This window comes from Danio rerio, chromosome 24, assembly GCF_049306965.1.
Source record: "Danio rerio strain Tuebingen ecotype United States chromosome 24, GRCz12tu, whole genome shotgun sequence".
Classification (NCBI taxonomy): Eukaryota; Metazoa; Chordata; class Actinopteri; order Cypriniformes; family Danionidae; genus Danio; species Danio rerio.
In genome coordinates this window covers 30,297,911-30,316,493 of record NC_133199.1, presented here as the reverse complement: position 1 = coordinate 30,316,493, position 18,583 = coordinate 30,297,911, and the positions used below count along the sequence as shown (strand labels likewise).

Sequence of the window (18,583 nt, the reverse complement as noted above, 5' to 3'; positions counted from 1 at the left end):
ATGTAATCTGTGAGTGCTGTTGTGTATTAAAGGACTGTTCAAACATACAGGAACATCTAAAAGTAGAACAAAATGGCATCTTTCAGCGATAAAAAAGGGTATTATTGTGTTAGTTTATATAGATGTTGGGCCTCACAACCTTCCAAACAACTTGCTCAAAGGTAACAGGAGGGTGATCAATATGTTTGTTTTTACCCTCCAGCGCTCAAAGGGGGTCGTCATATAAAATCATTTTATCGAACACACTCACCTTTACAGTGACTCTCAACATCTCCCCTCAAGCAACTGTCCTAACAAATCCTCTGAGAACAGGACCAGTGGCAACACTGCTTTCTATACACAGTCTAATAAACAAACAAGGACGAAAACTTAGTGTATATACAATTAGGTATATATTTATCAAAGCAGAATTATTAATTGTGTTCCACCGTGCTCCTTTGTTAGCAGTGCAAATAACAACTCAAGGAAAGATGGACATTGAGTTTAATAGGAAAACAGCAGTGCATCTCCAGTCCACAACAATCTCACATCAGCAGCACCGACACCTGCAGTTCACATCAGGCTACAGAAAAACATCAATGCGACGAGATACGTCACTCAATCTGGAAAAGGAAAGACACTTATAAAGATAAACCAGTTGTAGCAGGGTAAAATTATCAACAGCAAACTGTTTGCTGATCGGATGTCATACAGAAATATGATGTGTGTGTGTGTGTGTGTCTGTGTGTGTGTATATATACAGTTGAAGTCAGAATCATCAGCCCCCTTTGAATTTTTTAATTTTTTTTAAACATTTCCCAAATGATGTTTAACAGAGCAAGGACATTTTCACAGTATGTCTGATAATATTTTTTATTTTTGAAAAAGTCTTATTTGTTTTATTCTGGCAAAAAAAAAAAACAGTTTATAATGTTGATTTCTATTTTTAAAAAGCCATTCCTTGTGTATTAAAGTAAAATAAAATAAAAATTACATGAGAAAGACATGATGGCAGTTTTTGTGAATTAATCAGTTCTTTTTTTTTTGTTTTGATTGATAAAAAAATGAATTACTGGTGCAATTGCTCTGCTTGTTCGGTTAATTTAAAATGTTTTTATCAGGATTTCCAACTAAAAACAAAATTGTAGTCAGTGTGCTATTTTAGGTCTAAAAAAATATGCCCACTCCACTATTTATTTTCGAGACTACAATAAATGTCTTGTTTGGACTACAAACTTATTTTCTGAGATTTAATGATGTCCCTAAGGCCCAATCTCTTCCCCTTACCCTTACCCTCATTTTTTGCGTGCCCGTGAAGGGGTAGTGGTGTCCCAATTCTCTTTAGCTTGAAGACGTAGGGCTAAGGGCAAGGGGTATACACACTTTCAAACGAAGACTTTTCATGACAACATTTGAAACCAAGGGGTAAGAAAAATTTCCTAGAATACCCCAGCATCAGCTGCACCCGGAAGTAAGGAGATCCATAAATTAGTATTTTTTGTCATTATTATGAATTTTTACAACAAAAACACACGTTTTAATATATTCATAACCGCGTTTATGTTTTACCGTCATGCTTTTCAAAAAAAAAAAAAACGCTACAATAGAAACCATTAAATTTTGCAATCTACAATCCCTATTCATAACTCCTGTACAGCAGTCCCACAACATTCTGACACTCGATGACACTGGAATATCCTGTCAGAAAAGTCTAGTGGCTGGGAATGAGCTTTTTACAGTGTCTGCTATGATGTTAATGCTGTTTTTGTGTGTTTACATTGAAGAGTATGGCCACTGTGTTAAATGCACAGTATTACGATCTTATTGCCACATTAGATCATTATAATAACATAATATATGCCTTCAGTGTTTTCCTGAAGATAAATACCAACAAATAACACAACTTGAATAACTACAGCAGTCGCCATTGTCTGATCTCATATGAAGCAAGATATCGCGAGGACATATGATGAAGTGTGCAGGTAGTGTAGTGCTGTCCCAATTCTTAGGGGTAAATTTTGAAGCCCTTCCCTTTTCCTTTGGAAGGGGAAAGGGTACAAAAATAGAATTGGGATTGGGCCTAAGTGTCCCAGATTTTGCCCATGAAAATGGAAATGGTTAGGGGAGGTGAGGAGCAAAACAACAGTAACATTGCTGCTCTGAGATGTCTAGCCACATACACTCTTGACTAATATTCTAAGCTCAAATTGATTATATTGTGACATGTTTGCTCAATTCTCAGTGTGTAGGAACACATTTCATTGTTTAAACATCTTAATAATAATGATGTTGTTTGTTGATCTATGACTGCTGATAGCATTGTCGCCTCACAGCAAGAAGGTCGCTGGTTTGAGTCAGTTGGCATTTTTGTGGTGAGTTTGCATGTTCTCCCATGTTCGAATGGGTGTCCTCCAGGTTTAAATAGCAAATGCATTTGCGCTCAAATGTGCGCCCATAGGCTTTTTGGTCTAAAAAAGCATGAGTGTTTTGGTGTGTTGCTATTTTGAGAAACTGTAAATAGTCTGTTCTTTAGACCAGAACAAAGTCGATTCTTTTCCCGTCCTTAAATTAGCAAAAATGCGTTCTGACATGCCATGAAAGCGTTTGCGCCCTGCGTTTTGCGCTCTGCTCATGGACCATCAAAATAGAGCCCTAAGTGTTTCCCAATACTGGGTAGAACCTCTACTAAAGTGCATTAAAGTAAGTGGCTGTTTGACTTGGAGTAAAGAGCATTCTAAAAGGAAACATTCTAGTTTCCTTAACAGTGCTGTGAATAACACATATATTTAAGATTATGTGTAGAATGATTATCAATGTCATCCTTTCAACAGATCTTCATTTGTTTGTGATGGATGAATTCCTGATGCTGGTTTATAAGCCCTGTTATGATGGCCATACACTCTTAAACACAAAAACACATCCACCATTTAAGCCAATTTAGAAAATGGTTTTGTTTATTTGCTAAGGTGTTAAACTATTTGAATTCTAAAGGCCAATTTCTTAGGTTGGATCCTCAAAATGGAATTATGCAGGCTAAGCAATACAGGACTAAATGTTCTTAAAGCTTAAATCTGGTTCTTAAAGCCTGAAAAATTCCCCATAGTATCCTCAAATGTAGTCAGTGCATGGCCTAATGACTTTGAATTTACCTCTCAGTAAAGGCTGCACTTTATGGTAGAGCAAAAGAATATATATTTTTTGTTTTATGGGGAAGAGACTGAAAAAGAGAATAAGAGAACACTTTAAGGGAAAGAACTGTCAGCATATACTCACCTTTGGGTGGTCCGAACTTCTATGACCTTTTTCCTTTTTTTTTTTTTGTGAAACATGAAAGGTGATTTTGAAGACCACTATATGGCTCAAGGAACATTGGACCCCATTGACTTTCAGTGGATTGTTCTGCACCTATACAGGAAATAAGAGTTTATTTACAGTTAAACATTGTTATTTGGCAACTGACTCATAGTTGCTCCTTTAACTTGATTAAAATGTCAATGTAAAATGTCAAACAATGACTTTAGTTTCAGTTCTGTAATTTTAAATCATATGAACGTTCTGGAGAATTGACCTATTCTAAAGAAAGAGTTTGAAATTTTTCACTTTGGAAAAAGGTGATGAACTCACAAACTTTGAGAAATCAAAATTTCCACACCACAGGTTCAAAACATCAGGGATTAACCACCACAGCCTTAAAATTAGTGATCAACAAATAAAACGAAAGGTCAATTCTAAAACAACCAGTAATGACCTTAACTAACAAATATGCACCATGTTCCATCATAATCATTATCCTTAAGCTTTATTTTGATGAATAGTTGTGGGATTTTTTTTCTGATTATTTTCTCCATAAATGAATACTGAATAATAATGTTGAGGCGACGCAGTGGCGCAGTAGGTAGTGACTGAGGAGGGGGTCTTAAATATTTTTGATGCCACAGATCCTAAATATGATCATCCCGGTATGAAAGACCCCATACACACATTTAAAAGGCATCTATATAAATTACAGCACTAAAGGGCCAGTTTAAAGTGTGAAAAGTTATTTGGCTAGATCATGGTATTACTGAAAAAAATCAGTAATACAATTTTGCATTAATTTATTTCAATGTTTTGTTTTTGCTTGGGAAATGTATAAAAAAAAATATATATTTTACTGATTTTAAAATATTTCTTTAAAAGCTTTTATTTAAACCTTGTACCTTCTAGCACACCAATTTGGTAAAACACTACAATAGGATAAAATAAATGTTTAGTATACAGTGTGGGTACGCACACCATTCAGTGATGCAGAATAAACTTAGATTAAGTTTTATAATCATAATTATAACTTTATAATCACTTTTACAACATTATGACTAAGCAATACAAGTAAAGTTCAGTAAGCTATTAAATGTATTAGCAGTAAATCAGGAGAAGAAAATATAGTGATGTTAAACCCAGACTGAGACAAAACCCCCTTTTATATTCTGAGCACACTGGAGGATCATCCACTAATGATACGACTGCAGACTCTCCCTCACCTCTTTTCTAATCTGAAAAAGTGTGCTTCGCATTAGCTGGATAAGTGCAGATCTATCCTATAATTGAAAATATCGTACATGTTATCAAAAGTGTTTTACAAGTCAGCACTCTGCTAAGGTTTCCCATCAGCAAAGACATACAGTTGATGGCCTGTTATTAGTTTTATGTACAGTTAAAGGCAAAACTATTAGCCCTCTTCTGAAATATTGCTTTTTCCCTATTTATGATTATATTTTTATTCTAGAGAAAAAAATCATTTCTTTTAATTTAGCTAAAAAAATAAAACAAATGTCACAAAACAAACCACTGATGTCAAATGCCAATAAATGACCTAATTAACCTCACAAGTGAATGAAGTTAAGCTAATTAACCTAGTTAAGACTTTTTAATTGTACTTTAAGCTAAAAACAATTGTATTGCAAAAGTACTAGTATATATATTTCAAAATATTACAAAATATCATCATTGTAAAGTCTAAAGTGAATGAGTTGTTACATATATAATATGTATTAAAATGTGTTAAATAAAATTATTATTGTTGAGAAATAATTATAATTAACCAAACAATAGTATTTATTCCTCTGATAGCAAAGATCATCTTTCAACAGCCAATATTCTTCTTCAGTTTCACATGATTCTTCAGAAATATCCGTTATTTGATGAACTGAATGTTCAAGAGTAGCTGAGGATTTAGTTGAAGTCAGAATTATTAGCCATCCTGAATTGTTAGCCCGCATGCTTACCCCCCACCCCCCCACCAATTTCTGTTTAACGGAGAAAAGATTTTTTCAACACTTTTCGAAAAATAATACTTTTAATAACTCATTTGTAGTAACTGATTTACTTGCATACGTACATAAAACTTTAATTAAAATATGCACTGTTTTAAAAACATTTTAACTTAGAAAACAGCTGAAGTCAGAATCATCAGAGCAAGGAAATTTTTACAGTATGTCTGATAATATTTTTCTTCTGGAAAAAGTTTTTTTTTTTAACCATTTAAGGTCAATACTATTAGCCCCCTTCAAATATATTTATTTTTGATAGTCTACAGAACAAACCATCATTATAAAATAACTTGCCCAATCCCCATTCCTGCCTAGTTAACCTAGTTAAGCCTTTAACTGTCACTTTAAGCTGTATAGAAGTGTCTTGAAAAATATCTAGTAAAATATTATTTACTGTCATCATGGCAAAGAAAAAAGAATTCTATTATGATTAGAAATGTGTTGAAAAATGAAAAAATATCTCTGTTAAACAGAAATTGGAAAAAATAAAAATAAACAGGGGGGCTAATACTTCTGATTTCAACTATATATAAAATCACAGAGAGCTAGAACAAAAATTTAAATCCTAAGTTATTTTCAAAAAAAGTTCTGTGGACATGTGTATACATGTTATGATAGAAACATGTCCCCTGTCAATCAATTTGGTGGGTGGGGAAAACCGGACTGAGTCTTGGGTTTCTATCCGTTCTGTCCAAACAACTTACAAATGTTGTTTTTAATTATAGGTGCCTTTTAAGGGAGCTAATAATATTGATATTAACTGGGTTTAAATTTTTTTAAATTGCTTTCATTCTAGCCAAAACAAATAATACTTTATCCAGAAAAAAAAATATTATTGGAAATACTGTAAAAATTCCTTGCTCTGTTAAACATCATTTGGGAAAAAAAAATCTACATTTCAACAAAAATCATTCTGACTTCAACTGTATATTTCTGTATATTTTGGAGAAATACTTTTTATTATTGAGAGCATTGCTTTATTTCCTCTCCAGTTTCTTGCTAAAGCAGAACGCATGCCGATATACACACTGCAAGCACAGATCCATTACCCTAACAAATCGAACCCGTTTGACAGCCCGTAAGTCACACAGATTGAGTCTGTGTGTGAACGATAGAGGACCTTGAAGAGATTCTTCCCCCTGCTTTTCGGCATTCAGAAGTCTGTTTAATCTACTCCACCTTTAAGGACACAAAGTGAGCCAAAGAACTCTTCAAAAGCCACAGTGTTTCCATCGGGGTCCCTGAGGGCCAGACGGCCATTTGTAGTGTGAACGCGGAGCGTGAAGGGAGAAACGTGTGTGAATTAATGAGGGGCCGACAGCGAGATCCCGCATACTGAGAGCTCGTCTCTGAATCGGCCCTAGACAACAGCGTCCTTGAGAGGCGCTCAACAGTCAGCCTCCACCGTCGCCATCTCCTGCTCCTGTATGAATAAATCATAGCTTTTGGACTGGAGAATGCATTTATAGATTTTAAATGATCAGACTGTTGATGTGCACCTTCAGACTATTCCATTCATCAGACGGTGTCTCTCCCTCCTGTAATCGCGCACCGAAGCATCTCATGGTCAATTCTGGCCACGCTCGACTAAACAACTTTTATTTGCTGTATATATTTCAATTTCTGATTTGACTTGGTTGTTGATGTGAGATCATATGCAGTTTGATATCGCCAGTGTAATTTTGAGAGTAAATGTATTTTACCAGGTGAAGATTTTGTGATTCCGCACCACGGTAAATGAAAAACAAACACAATATTTTTAAAATGACTTTCATAAGGTTTCTTTTAGCAGCTGATGATTGATACAAACAGCAAATCAGAACTGCTGCTATTTAAAAGAGTAAATGTGTTTGACACAATAAACAAAAACATGTATCACAAGTTATGGACAACTGTTAATTATCAGTTTTAATGATCAGATTTTAGGTAAAAATTGCCATTAATTATAATTGGCTAATAGGGCTGCACGATATTTTAAAAATCTGGCATTGCAATATTTTGTTTTCTACGATACATATTGCAATATGATTACAATTTCACCAGATGGCATAAATAGCTCTATTTGGGGAAAGAACTTCTTACTGTAGATTAATTAGGGTGTTTTTGTATAGATGTGAATCATATAAATCAAATAAACAAATTGTGAGCAAGAATAATTACAATAGAGCAAAAGGTAAAAGTCAAATAAACAGCAAGAAGATCGCTGGTTCGAGCCTCGGCTGGGTCAGTTGGCGTTTCTGTGTGGAGTGTGCATGTTCCCCCTGCGTTTGTGTGGGTGCCCTGGTTTTCCTCACAATCCAAAGACATGCAGTACAGGTGAATTGGGTAAGCTAAATTGTACTTCAAGAGTTCACACTTAGCTGATGATTTACAAAGCTTGTTTGGCATGCTGTCCCGGGAGAGAGCCCCAAGCTCAAGGGCTCCTCGAGCCCGGGGCTTCCTCCCGTTGGCAGAGCAAGAAGGGAGCCCGAGCTCGGTGGATCTCAGAACTCCCCTGCTGCTGTAGCTAAGGGAACGTAAGGAATTAGACAAGCTTGATTGTTATGTATGTTGAATGTCTTTGGATGGTGGGTGGAAACCGGAGAACCCGGGGAAAACCCACGCGGACACGGGAAGGACATACAAACTCCCCACAGAAACACCCACCGGTCCTATGGAACTAGGACCGGCAGTATTCTTGCTGTGTGGTTCGCAGTGCTAACCACTGGACCGCTGTGCTGCCCAATCACAGGTAAAGGAGGAGAATAGGGGAGGAGGGGGGTTTCTTCCAAACGAAGATAAAGTGAACTGAAAACTGAGGCTATTTATGGTGCCTTAGGGCTCATATGATTGGAAGATTAGTGATTAGCAAATACAAGACTGGCCGTGATAAATCATAAGCACGTGATCCTCTCGAAATTAGTTTATGAATAAACTTCACATATTGTATAAATGAGTGTGTATGGATGTTTCTACTGGGTTGCAGCTAGCGTGTCTGCTGTGTAAAACAAATGCTGGATAAGTTGGTGGTTCATTCCCTGATGAATAATGGGACTCAGCTGAAGGAAAATGAATTTAAGAGCCGAAGTTGTTAAAATAATTTTCTGCAAATTGTCACCTCAAAACAGTTCAATCTGTGCTCAAAACTGAACTATGTTGTCAAATCGTGCCCCGAGTCAATCAAAATTAAAAACACTACTAAACAGTCACTAATTACTACGCCAGGGGTATGGAACAAAATCAATGCCTAAAGTCTTGAATTAAAAAGCTAGTTGAATATCACAAACTGAAAAAAATAATACACCGTATTAACAAGTTCTTGCATTTCAATGACTTGAATTCCAGGGTTTGTATTTTTAGGTCCTGAAATTTAACATATCGGTTTATTTAAGCTGTGAATATTTCAACAAAAAATATTTCAAACACGTTTTTATACTTAAAAATTCAATAATTCATATTCAATTTTCAGATTTCACTTACAAAATATTCAATACCCTTTAAAAATACGATGTATAATTTTCAAAAGGTCATTTTCAGTTCATTTTATTTCAGTTCAAATATTCGCTTCCATAAATTCAGTGGATCAAATTCGACTGATAAAATTCAACATTACATCCGGGAACTGCAGGAGAAGCAATAGATTGCAGAGTGAAGATCGCCAGCTGCTCTAGCTTTCACCAGCAGGTGGAGATGGAATAATGTAAGATTTTTAACCCAGTAAACAAGCGAGAAAAAGGCTAATAAAGGCACAAAAGTAGCATTCAATTTTAATATCAATGCCTTGGACATTATAAATAATAAAAAGTATGAGTAAAATGAGTAAATGAGGGTTTAGTCATCTATATTTGCCCTTATGTAACGGAAGCCAGCTGGTGATCGCGTAAAGCTCACCCCTAGGATCCAGGGACAGACGTTGTTCTGCAATCTTATCGGAGCTTGTCTCCCATGCTGGCTCGTTACCTGCTCGGACCGGTGCGGTTACTTGCACATAAACCGTCTTTTGATAAATATGATGTTACACATTGTCTATCTTTATTGACTCTTTCTTCCATAGACGCGAAGTATTATATTGACAGCTAAAGAATATAAACGTAAGAGAAACAGGAGAGGAAATATTATAATAATAATAATACAAAATAGATAAACACAGGGCTAAGAACAATTACGAACAAAGATTTTCAAAACCAGAGAGATTTTATGAGAATGTCACAAAACAGTTTACTTGGAAATGTTAAACAGAGAGTTCAGGTATGATTTAAGGTTGGTTATGGACGGGGCGTCTGATTTAAAATAATTTAACATGCAAATGCATTAAAGGAGCGTCTTCAGTTATTTACACAGAACCGTCTAATATGGCATAACTATAAGGAGTAATGTTTGCGCTGTTTAAACGCAGCTATGTCAGGATTGGGATAGGTTATACATTTTCATCATTTAAATTATTATTATGATTGTTAATTGTATGACATTTATTTGGGCTATTGCACTTAAATAAGTCATCTGTGATTCTAAATTAATATTTCTATTTATCCTTTTTATCACTCTGCCTGTCTTTCTCTTCTTTTTTCTAATTTTTGGGGTTCTGCCATGGTTAAACAGTTGCAAAATGTCTTAGTTTGTCCAGATTATTGTTTTATTGTTATGTAGCCTATAGGCGAGAAAAAGGTAATAACGCAAAGATGGCAATGTCGCAGCCAATGATAAGTAATAAAATGAGTCGACTGTGGTTTGATAATAGGCAGTTATAACTGACTTTAATTTGTTTTTATTAAATGAGAAAACCGTTCTTTATAATTTTTCAGCGACCGTTTGTATTTTATGATTAGCAAAGTTGATATTTTTTGCAGTTATTAGTTTAAACTTAATATAGTTGTCACTTCAGCTAGTTTCAAAAGATTAATGTTTATAATGAGTGGTTTGACATGCGTGGTTGAGTGGTTCCTGCAAAGCAGCTCAATTTAGAATACATGTCATAAAATTATAATAATAACAATAATTTAAATAATGAAATTATATAACCTATCCCAATCCTGACATAGCTGCGTTTAAATAATAACTGAAGACGCTCCTTTAATGCATTCGCATGTTAAATTATTTTAAATCAGACGCCCCGTCCATAACCAACCTTAAATCATACCTGAACTCTCTGTTTAACATTTCCAAGTAAACTTTGTGACATTCTCATAAAATCTCTCTGGTTTTGAAAATCTTTGTTCGTAATTGTTCTTAGCCCTGTGTTTATCTATTTTGTATTATTATTATTATAACATTTCCTCTCCTGTTTCTCTTACGTTTATATTCTTTAGCTGTCAATATAATACTTCGCGTCTATGGAAGAAAGAGTCAATAAAGATAGACAATGTGTAACATCATATTCATCAAAAGACGGTTTATGTGCAAGTAACCGCACCGGTCCGAGCAGGTAACGAGCCAGCATGGGAGACAAGCTCCGATAAGATTGCAGAACAACGTCTGTCCCTGGATCCGAGGGGTGAGCTTTACGCGATCACCAGCTGGCTTCCGTTACATAAGGGCAAATATAGATGACTAAACCCTCATTTACTCATTTTACTCATACTTTTTATTATTTATAATGTCCAAGGCATTGATATTAAAATTGAATGCTACTTTTGTGCCTTTATTAGCCTTTTTCTCGCTTGTTTACTGGGTTAAAAATCTTACATTATTCCATCTCCACCTGCTGGTGAAAGCTAGAGCAGCTGGCGATCTTCACTCTGCAATCTATTGCTTTTCCTGCAGTTCCCGGATGTAATGTTGAATTTTATCAGTCGAATTTGATCCACTGAATTTATGGAAGCGAATATTTGAACTGAAATAAAATGAACTGAAAATGACCTTTTGAAAATTATACATCGTATTTTTAAAGGGTATTGAATATTTTGTAAGTGAAATCTGAAAATTGAATATGAATTATTGAATTTTTAAGTATAAAAACGTGTTTGAAATATTTTTTGTTGAAATATTCACAGCTTAAATAAACCGATATGTTAAATTTCAGGACCTAAAAATACAAACCCTGGAATTCAAGTCATTGAAATGCAAGAACTTGTTAATACGGTGTATTATTTTTTTCAGTTTGTGATATTCAACTAGCTTTTTAATTCAAGACTTTAGGCATTGATTTTGTTCCATACAGGGGTGTCCAAACTCTGTCCTGGAGGGCTGGTGTCTTGCTGAGTTTAGCTCTAACTTGCTTCAACACACCTGCCAGGAAGTTTCTAGTATTTAGTAAGAGCTTGATTAGCTGGTTCAGGTGTGATTGATTAGTATTGGAGCTAAACTCTCCAGGACATCGGGCCTCCAGAACCGAGTTTGGACACCCCTGCACTACATAGAAAAATAGAAAACAAAATGCACAAGACATAAAGCTAGAGAAATAGAAGTTGACTGTTCACTATAGGCTAAATGCAAGTTGTAAAACAAAGAAAACCTGTGCATTTAGCGCTTGTACAAAAAGACAAAACAGAAATCTTGTGCATTTACATATAGCACTTGTAAAAACAAACAGAAATTTATGCGTTTGCCACTTATGTGTTGTTGCTTGTATTATACTTTTACAGCACTACACTGGTACAGGGATGTAGTAAAACATACTTACTTACAGTATACTGTGGCACATTATATAGAGCTGGTAAGTTTCACCCATCTGTAAAACCCCACTGGACCTCTAGATTGAAAAATCACTTGCATTGATGATTTTTCAATATAGAGGTCCAGTGGGGTTTTACGGATGTGCAGGACTTACCAGCTATGTCATACAGTAATTGCTGTCAACATTTACATACTGTACTATAAACGTCAAAGATTTTTACCTGTTCTCTTTTTTAAATCTAAGGATTAAGCTGCGGTCACACTGGGCTTTTCCTCCCATAGACCTCCATTCATACGCACATGAATGCGTCAGACCGGAAGCGCAGGGTGATGCGTTAAGTTTCGCAGGTTGCTGCGGTGCAAAGTTCAAGTTTGGTGAACTCTGACCTGCGAAATCACATCACTTGACTGCGTGAGACCAGTCAAGGATTAAAACACAACCTCTCTGGACAGAAATTTAAAACATGGACCAATCGCTCGCTTTTTTTAAAAGAGTGAATAAGCTTGTATAATAAGCTTGTTTAATCCCGCTCCTTTTCGCAGCACCGCAGGACAGAATTTCGCACACACAAACTCTAGTGTGACCGTAGCTTTATGGTGGACACAGTGAATCTACTGATGTATGGTTGTACCCTTTGTCCAGCCTCCCGCATGCTCATACCATGGACAAAAACATGGTCAATCACAGTAGCTCTAACTTGATCAGATATTACTGTTTTTTGTCTTCGCTGACCACCTTGACCTCCTGTCACACAAACTCTTCTTCTCAGATTTCTATCCATTGTAGGGCCTCACAAACCAGTGCTCTCTGAACTGGCTTTACTGTATATGTTCCCTCACAAGTGGGATCAGTTTTAAGCAGCGGTCACACTGGGCTTTTCCTTCCATGGACTCCCATTCAAATACGCACTCGAATGCAACAAACCGAAAACGCAGGGTCATGCGTCAAGTTTCGTAGGTTGTTGCAGTGCAAAGTTTAAGCTTGGTGAACTCTGACCTGCGAAATCGCATCACTAGACTGCGTGAGACCAAGCGAGGATCAAAACATGACCTCTCTGGACAGAAATTTAAAACGTGGGGCAATCGCTGACTTTTTTTAAAGGTCTAATAAGCTTGTTCAATCCCGACCCTTTTTCGCAGCGCCTACGACAGAATATCGCATGCTCAAACTCTAGTGTGACTGTAGCTTGAAGCTAATATGTTCAAGTGGTGACACCTGTACTTTGTGTTTGACTTTTGTCACCTGTGCTCACCATAAGAGTGATCGATTCAATCAGTGGGTTCAGGCAACTGAGCATTTGGTTCAGACAATAGTGTTTAAGCAATTGAAAAAAACTGTAAACAGACTTGTTGTTGAAATCAATGTTAAAGGTAAAGTACTAAAATTACAACAGCAAATGTCCTTCTTTACATTTAATTGCAGTCTTTGACCCCACAAGTCCATCTGTTTTCTATTTGCATTCTCCTTTGGTATTTTTATTTACAAGAACATGAATTCAGCAATGACATTTGGAATATTTATGATTATCGTCTGCTGAAAAAGACAGATAACTCTGTCGAAATGCATATTTTTTAAAAAGAAAGAAATCGGGAATGACTTTGTTCTTGTTTTGAAGACAGATGAAACATTGATCTTTAGTTCTGTATGATATAATAATTCACGCATCAGTGGGCCAAATGAGAACAGCATTGCCGTTCTGCTTTTTATTTAATATCTGTCCTCTGTAACTTGTGAGAACAGGAAATTTCACTCATCTATAATTCACCACATCTGAAAACCTCACTGAAGCACCTCTGAGAGCCAAATTAGGTTCCTGCATGTACAAAATCAGGATATAAATATTTAAAACACAATTATAGCTACGGTATGTAATTGCCTATATCATTATTCAAAATCCTAAAGTACATAGTTTTAAGATGGTTAAAATGACGCAACTTGAAGTATTTTCTTCTTGGTGAAAATACAAACAGTGCCCTCCAGTATATTGGAACTCTTACTAAATATGAGCACAGAAAGTTTTATTGTTTAAGGTTTTGATCTTTTGCATAAAATATGAATATATGAATATGAAAACCTTTCATCTTAACCTTAAATCATTTTTAATGGCGCAGGTAATGTTGAACTATTGGAGATTTTCATACTTCACACTATAAAAAAAAAAAAAAAACTCTAGCTGTGATTTTTGGAGATTTTTTGGTCACTTGAATTCTCTTACTAATACTGTGTTTGGACAAAATCAATACACATCCTGTTTCAGTCTTATTCATAACACCATCAGTTGAATGGAGTTTCATAATTATTGCCCTGATGGTGGGAATGGGCCTTTGAAAGATGGACAAGTCGTGCACAACACGACAACATTTCAAGAAGCAAGCATTAAAGCTCACCTGTTGTGGCATCTAGAGGTAATCACTGTTTGGCTGTAACTCTCCATTCAAGAAAAAAAAAAAGAATCATTGTTTCACTCTCATGGTTAGGGAAACTTCTTGTACGCACAGACATCTATTAGCCTATAAAAATAATTTTGTTTGTTAAGCGCAAAAATTTGTTTAAAAACTTTTTCTAAATTATTTCTAATTTGCAGCAATCGAATAAATGAACAATAATAACGACGTGTGGTCAAAAAACTGAGTTCTATCCAAATACACATGATATACCCCATATGGTCCAACACCTGACAGGTGAGCAAATCTAAGCTTGTTTTAATGAAACAAATATAAATATGCATATAATAAATAATATTGCTAATAACAACATTATACAAAAGCAAATTGTTATGAATAAACTGAAAAAGCCCCCCGAAAGGAAGGCATGAAAGTACAGTTTTTATATTTATGTAGGCAAGAAAATAATGTTTTGTAATATTTTAATCCTTTATATTTATATCCATATATATATATATATATATATATATATATATATATATATATATATATATATATATATATATATATATATATATATATATATATATATATATATATATATATATATCCATATCCATATATATATATATATATATATATATATATATATATATATATCCTTATTATATCCTATATGTATCCTTAATATTTTAATTCTTTTTCATATGTAAAGATATTTGCGTATTGCTGTACATCCAGTCTGTATTAAGCAATGTGTAAGCGAGGCGCATAACTAACGCACTCTGTGCTGGACTTTAGACCAGCCTTGCTCTGGTCTATCAAAAAATCTATTATAGTTTCACAAAATAGCAACGCACCAGCAATGCGCCTCAACATGGCTCCTTTTTTAGACCAGAATGCCTTTGGGTGCACGTATGAGCGCAAATGAATTTGCTATTTAAACAGCGCGGTGCAAAACATCAAAATAACTCTGCTAAAACTAGCAAACAACAATTGTGTCGCGCCTTGCGATGGGTTTATGTTAGGGCCCAATGTTTCCCTTTGCATGAACTTTGAACAAATTGCATTGAGAGATGTTGTTTATGTTTACACAGCTACATTACACATCAACTAAAGTTTAAAATATGATATCGTATGGACCACCCCTTTAATGTCATTATGTGGCAATCGTAATTTCATTGTGTTGGGATCTTAATGTCATTAGCAGTGTCTCATTTCAGAGGCTGCATTCTCCAAAGGATGCATTTGAAGTGTGCTGCGTCATCGTAGAGCGACGAAGGCTGTCTCATTTCAAAAAAATTTGAAGGTTCCTTCAAACGCAGCTTCAAAGTACATCCTTCGTTTCCCAGGTAATGTTTCCCAGGTGATCTTTTGTGGGCTCGAATGTTCCAAGATTCATTGCACGCTGATAACAGCAAGACATTTTTAAAAGAAAACTCCGGTTTAAATGTATGAATTTAGTTTATTTTACTTGATATCTAAAAACATATTCAAATAACAAAAAGAGTATGATATGTTTTACTAAAGTGTGATTTCATAGACAGTTTGGATCAAAGAAAATATATATTTCCAGCTTCTGTATACCTTGTTTTGCCTTCAGATCACTTAAAATAAGTTTTAAAATCACTTTGAAAAAAAAGTCATTACAAATTTTTATCGGTGCTTATTAACGACAGCTGTAATGGTTGCCTGGTGCCGAGAAGGCTGTTTGCCAGATGTTTACTTTCTTCCTTTACTGTACCTTTCTTCTCTTAAAGCCCACACTGTTGTTTAAGAGTGTCTACTGCAGCGCAAGGGTGTTGGAGTGTTCAAAGACATACAAGTATGCAACAGGTTCATTCTGAAAATGTAGTCCTATATACGTTTATGTAGAATTATGTAGCCAGTAGTATGTATGGCTGCATTTTGTCTTTAAAATGAACTGTACTGGGCGGTATGATGCCATTCCTTTTCGCGCTTACCAGTTTATCAGCTGACCGCTTACCTTCGTATGAACGGCTTTGCCCATGTTACCAGATTGTCCAGTTAGCTGGCCATGTACATCGGTAGACTTGAGATGCAGAGAGGAGTTGAACACGACAGTGGGGTTTGAGTCTGGTGAAGAACAGTTTTAGAAAGTGCTCCTGGTGAATTTACACGAGAACAGCAGGCATGAATGGCACTCGCTAGAAAAATTTGAGATCCCAAAAAGCGTACACAGCAGCCTCTGGTGGATTCATGAAAACAAAAACTGCAGAAAAACATAGCTCCTGGGACGTATTTGGCGCTCTACAGAAATGTATATAGAGATACTTTTTCAGAATGAGCCTGGGTTGTAACTAGTATACCATAAATGACGAAATAGTATACCATCACTCAGCCTTTTCACACTTCTTTTTGCTCTCAAATTAAGAACAAAAAGTAACTTTGTTTAAAATATATTGTGGCCTTTACACCCCTGTGAAGCAGGAGATCATGGTTGAAGTATTTCTTCATATGGTGTACTAAAAATTGTAAAATATCTATATATCTAGAAAATATTCTGCTCATTTGAAAACCAATTATTGTGGCAAACATACATTTGATAAGGTTTAGATGAAAAAAAAAATTCATATAGCAAAAATCAAAAGATTAAACAATAAAAACATTTTTACAGCCTTCTTGCCAATATTAGCAGAGGATACAAAACATAAAAATGAACACATTCTTAAATAAAAAATGTTAACATTCAAAATACCATATAAAACGGCAATGATTAAACTACCATGCTTTTCAATTTAGCTAATATTTCGCAAATAAGATTAAGCAGAAAAAAATCCCTCTGAAGAACAAATTAGCATCACAATGATCTTCTAATCATTTTTCTATTCCCCTCGGCTGAATGCGCACAGATGTATTTTAATCACCGTCTGTACGATTAATGTAATTGAACTTTTTCATGTCCCGCTCACATTCACACACACATGACATTTGCGCTCTATAAAAGAACAGCAGCTGAGCAGAAATGGTGTGCTGACCCAGTTTGACTCGATTCAATGATTCAACCTTTTCAACTGCGGAGCCTGAGGTCAGACATAATAGAGGCATTTAGGGGCCGTTTTGGCTGCTCATTGGGAAAATCTCTGAAGAGGCTGTGCTCTGATGCACAGGAAAGGCATTCGATGACAGAAATCTTTTAGGAAAGCACTGCGCTTTGGGAGACTGCTTTGCAAATGGCCTGAAAAAGGGCACCAAAGGGCATCGAAGACAAGCGTGAATGTTTGAATCCTAGCTAAAAGCTATTTTTTGGGCTTTAGGACTGTGTATAAATATTTAAACACACTGAAAGTCAGCATGTGTGCAACCATTTAACTACAACAGTTTTGAGCAAAGCATGATTTTCATTGAGCAATAATAAATGTTGGACTTGATTTGATACAAACTAAATTAAACAATTACTAAAAAACTTCATATCATAACATCATATAAAAAAGTTATTGTATTTATTCATTCATTTTCCTTATTAGTCCCTTATTCATCAGGGGTCGCACCAGGGAATGAGCCACCAGCTATTCCAGCATGTGGCCCTTCCAGCCGCAACCTAGTACTAGGAAACAAACACACTCATACACTATGGAGATAACTATAAGATGTTATAAAACAACAGTTTGTAATGTATGGCAGATATAGTGAAGGCAGATGGATTAAGCTTGCCGTTAGGATCATGGATCAGCCTGTGGCAGATAGAGGTGGACTCACACTTACACACAGGGACAAAGACCAAATGGGGAAACCAGGAACAATAGAAACTAGGAAGAGCATGGAGGATATTGGAATATACTGGAAGTAGGATTGAGGGTCTTGAAATGGGCCTGAAACTAGGAGTGGACTTGTCACATAAACACAGGGAAAATGATAAGGACTAGACTTGAAGCCAGGAGATAACAACACTAGGAGAAACACGGGAGACACATGAGGTAACAGAAATGGTGACTAACTTTTAAAAGTGAAGTAAATACACTGACCGTGTAGGGAGGCTCGATCTTTCTGCTTGGCAACAAGGCCTGACACAGAGTGAAGTGGGAGCGCACTATTTATAGGGCTGTGGTGATGAACAGTGATGCGGGGCAGGTGTGAAGCTGATCAGTGCACAGGTGACGGTGCTCAGGTTGATAGAGTGGAGGGGAAGCCTGTTCTGACTTTGACAATTATATTATAGTAGAAACCATTTTAAAATCAGAGTTTTAAGGTAATTTGACCATTAGATAAGGTAAACTGCAAATAATATCAAAGTCAGAAAATTATACTCATGATAAAAAAATATAGTCAAGATGATTTGCTGCAGGTTAAACTGAGCA

At 35.7% G+C, this 18,583-nt stretch overlaps 1 protein-coding gene across 7 annotated transcripts in view; it reads right to left on the bottom strand.

Moving 5' to 3' along the window:
- adipoqa (adiponectin, C1Q and collagen domain containing, a) overlaps positions 1 to 18,294 on the bottom strand; it is a 68,398-nt gene extending 50,104 nt beyond the window's left edge. For 2 of the 7 annotated variants that reach the window (XM_073940470.1, XM_073940473.1), the window contains exons 1-3: positions 18,251 to 18,294; positions 3,253 to 3,384; positions 251 to 344 (exon numbers count right to left, since the gene is read on the bottom strand). The gene's annotated coding sequence lies outside the window, so the exon portion shown is untranslated. Of the gene's footprint in view, positions 1 to 250; positions 345 to 428; positions 603 to 3,252; positions 3,385 to 12,100; positions 12,191 to 18,250 lie in introns of those variants that run through there. The other 5 variants (XM_073940469.1, XM_073940474.1, XM_073940477.1 and 2 more) reach the window with 4 other exon arrangements.
- Between the last annotated feature and the right edge of the window lie 289 nt (positions 18,295 to 18,583).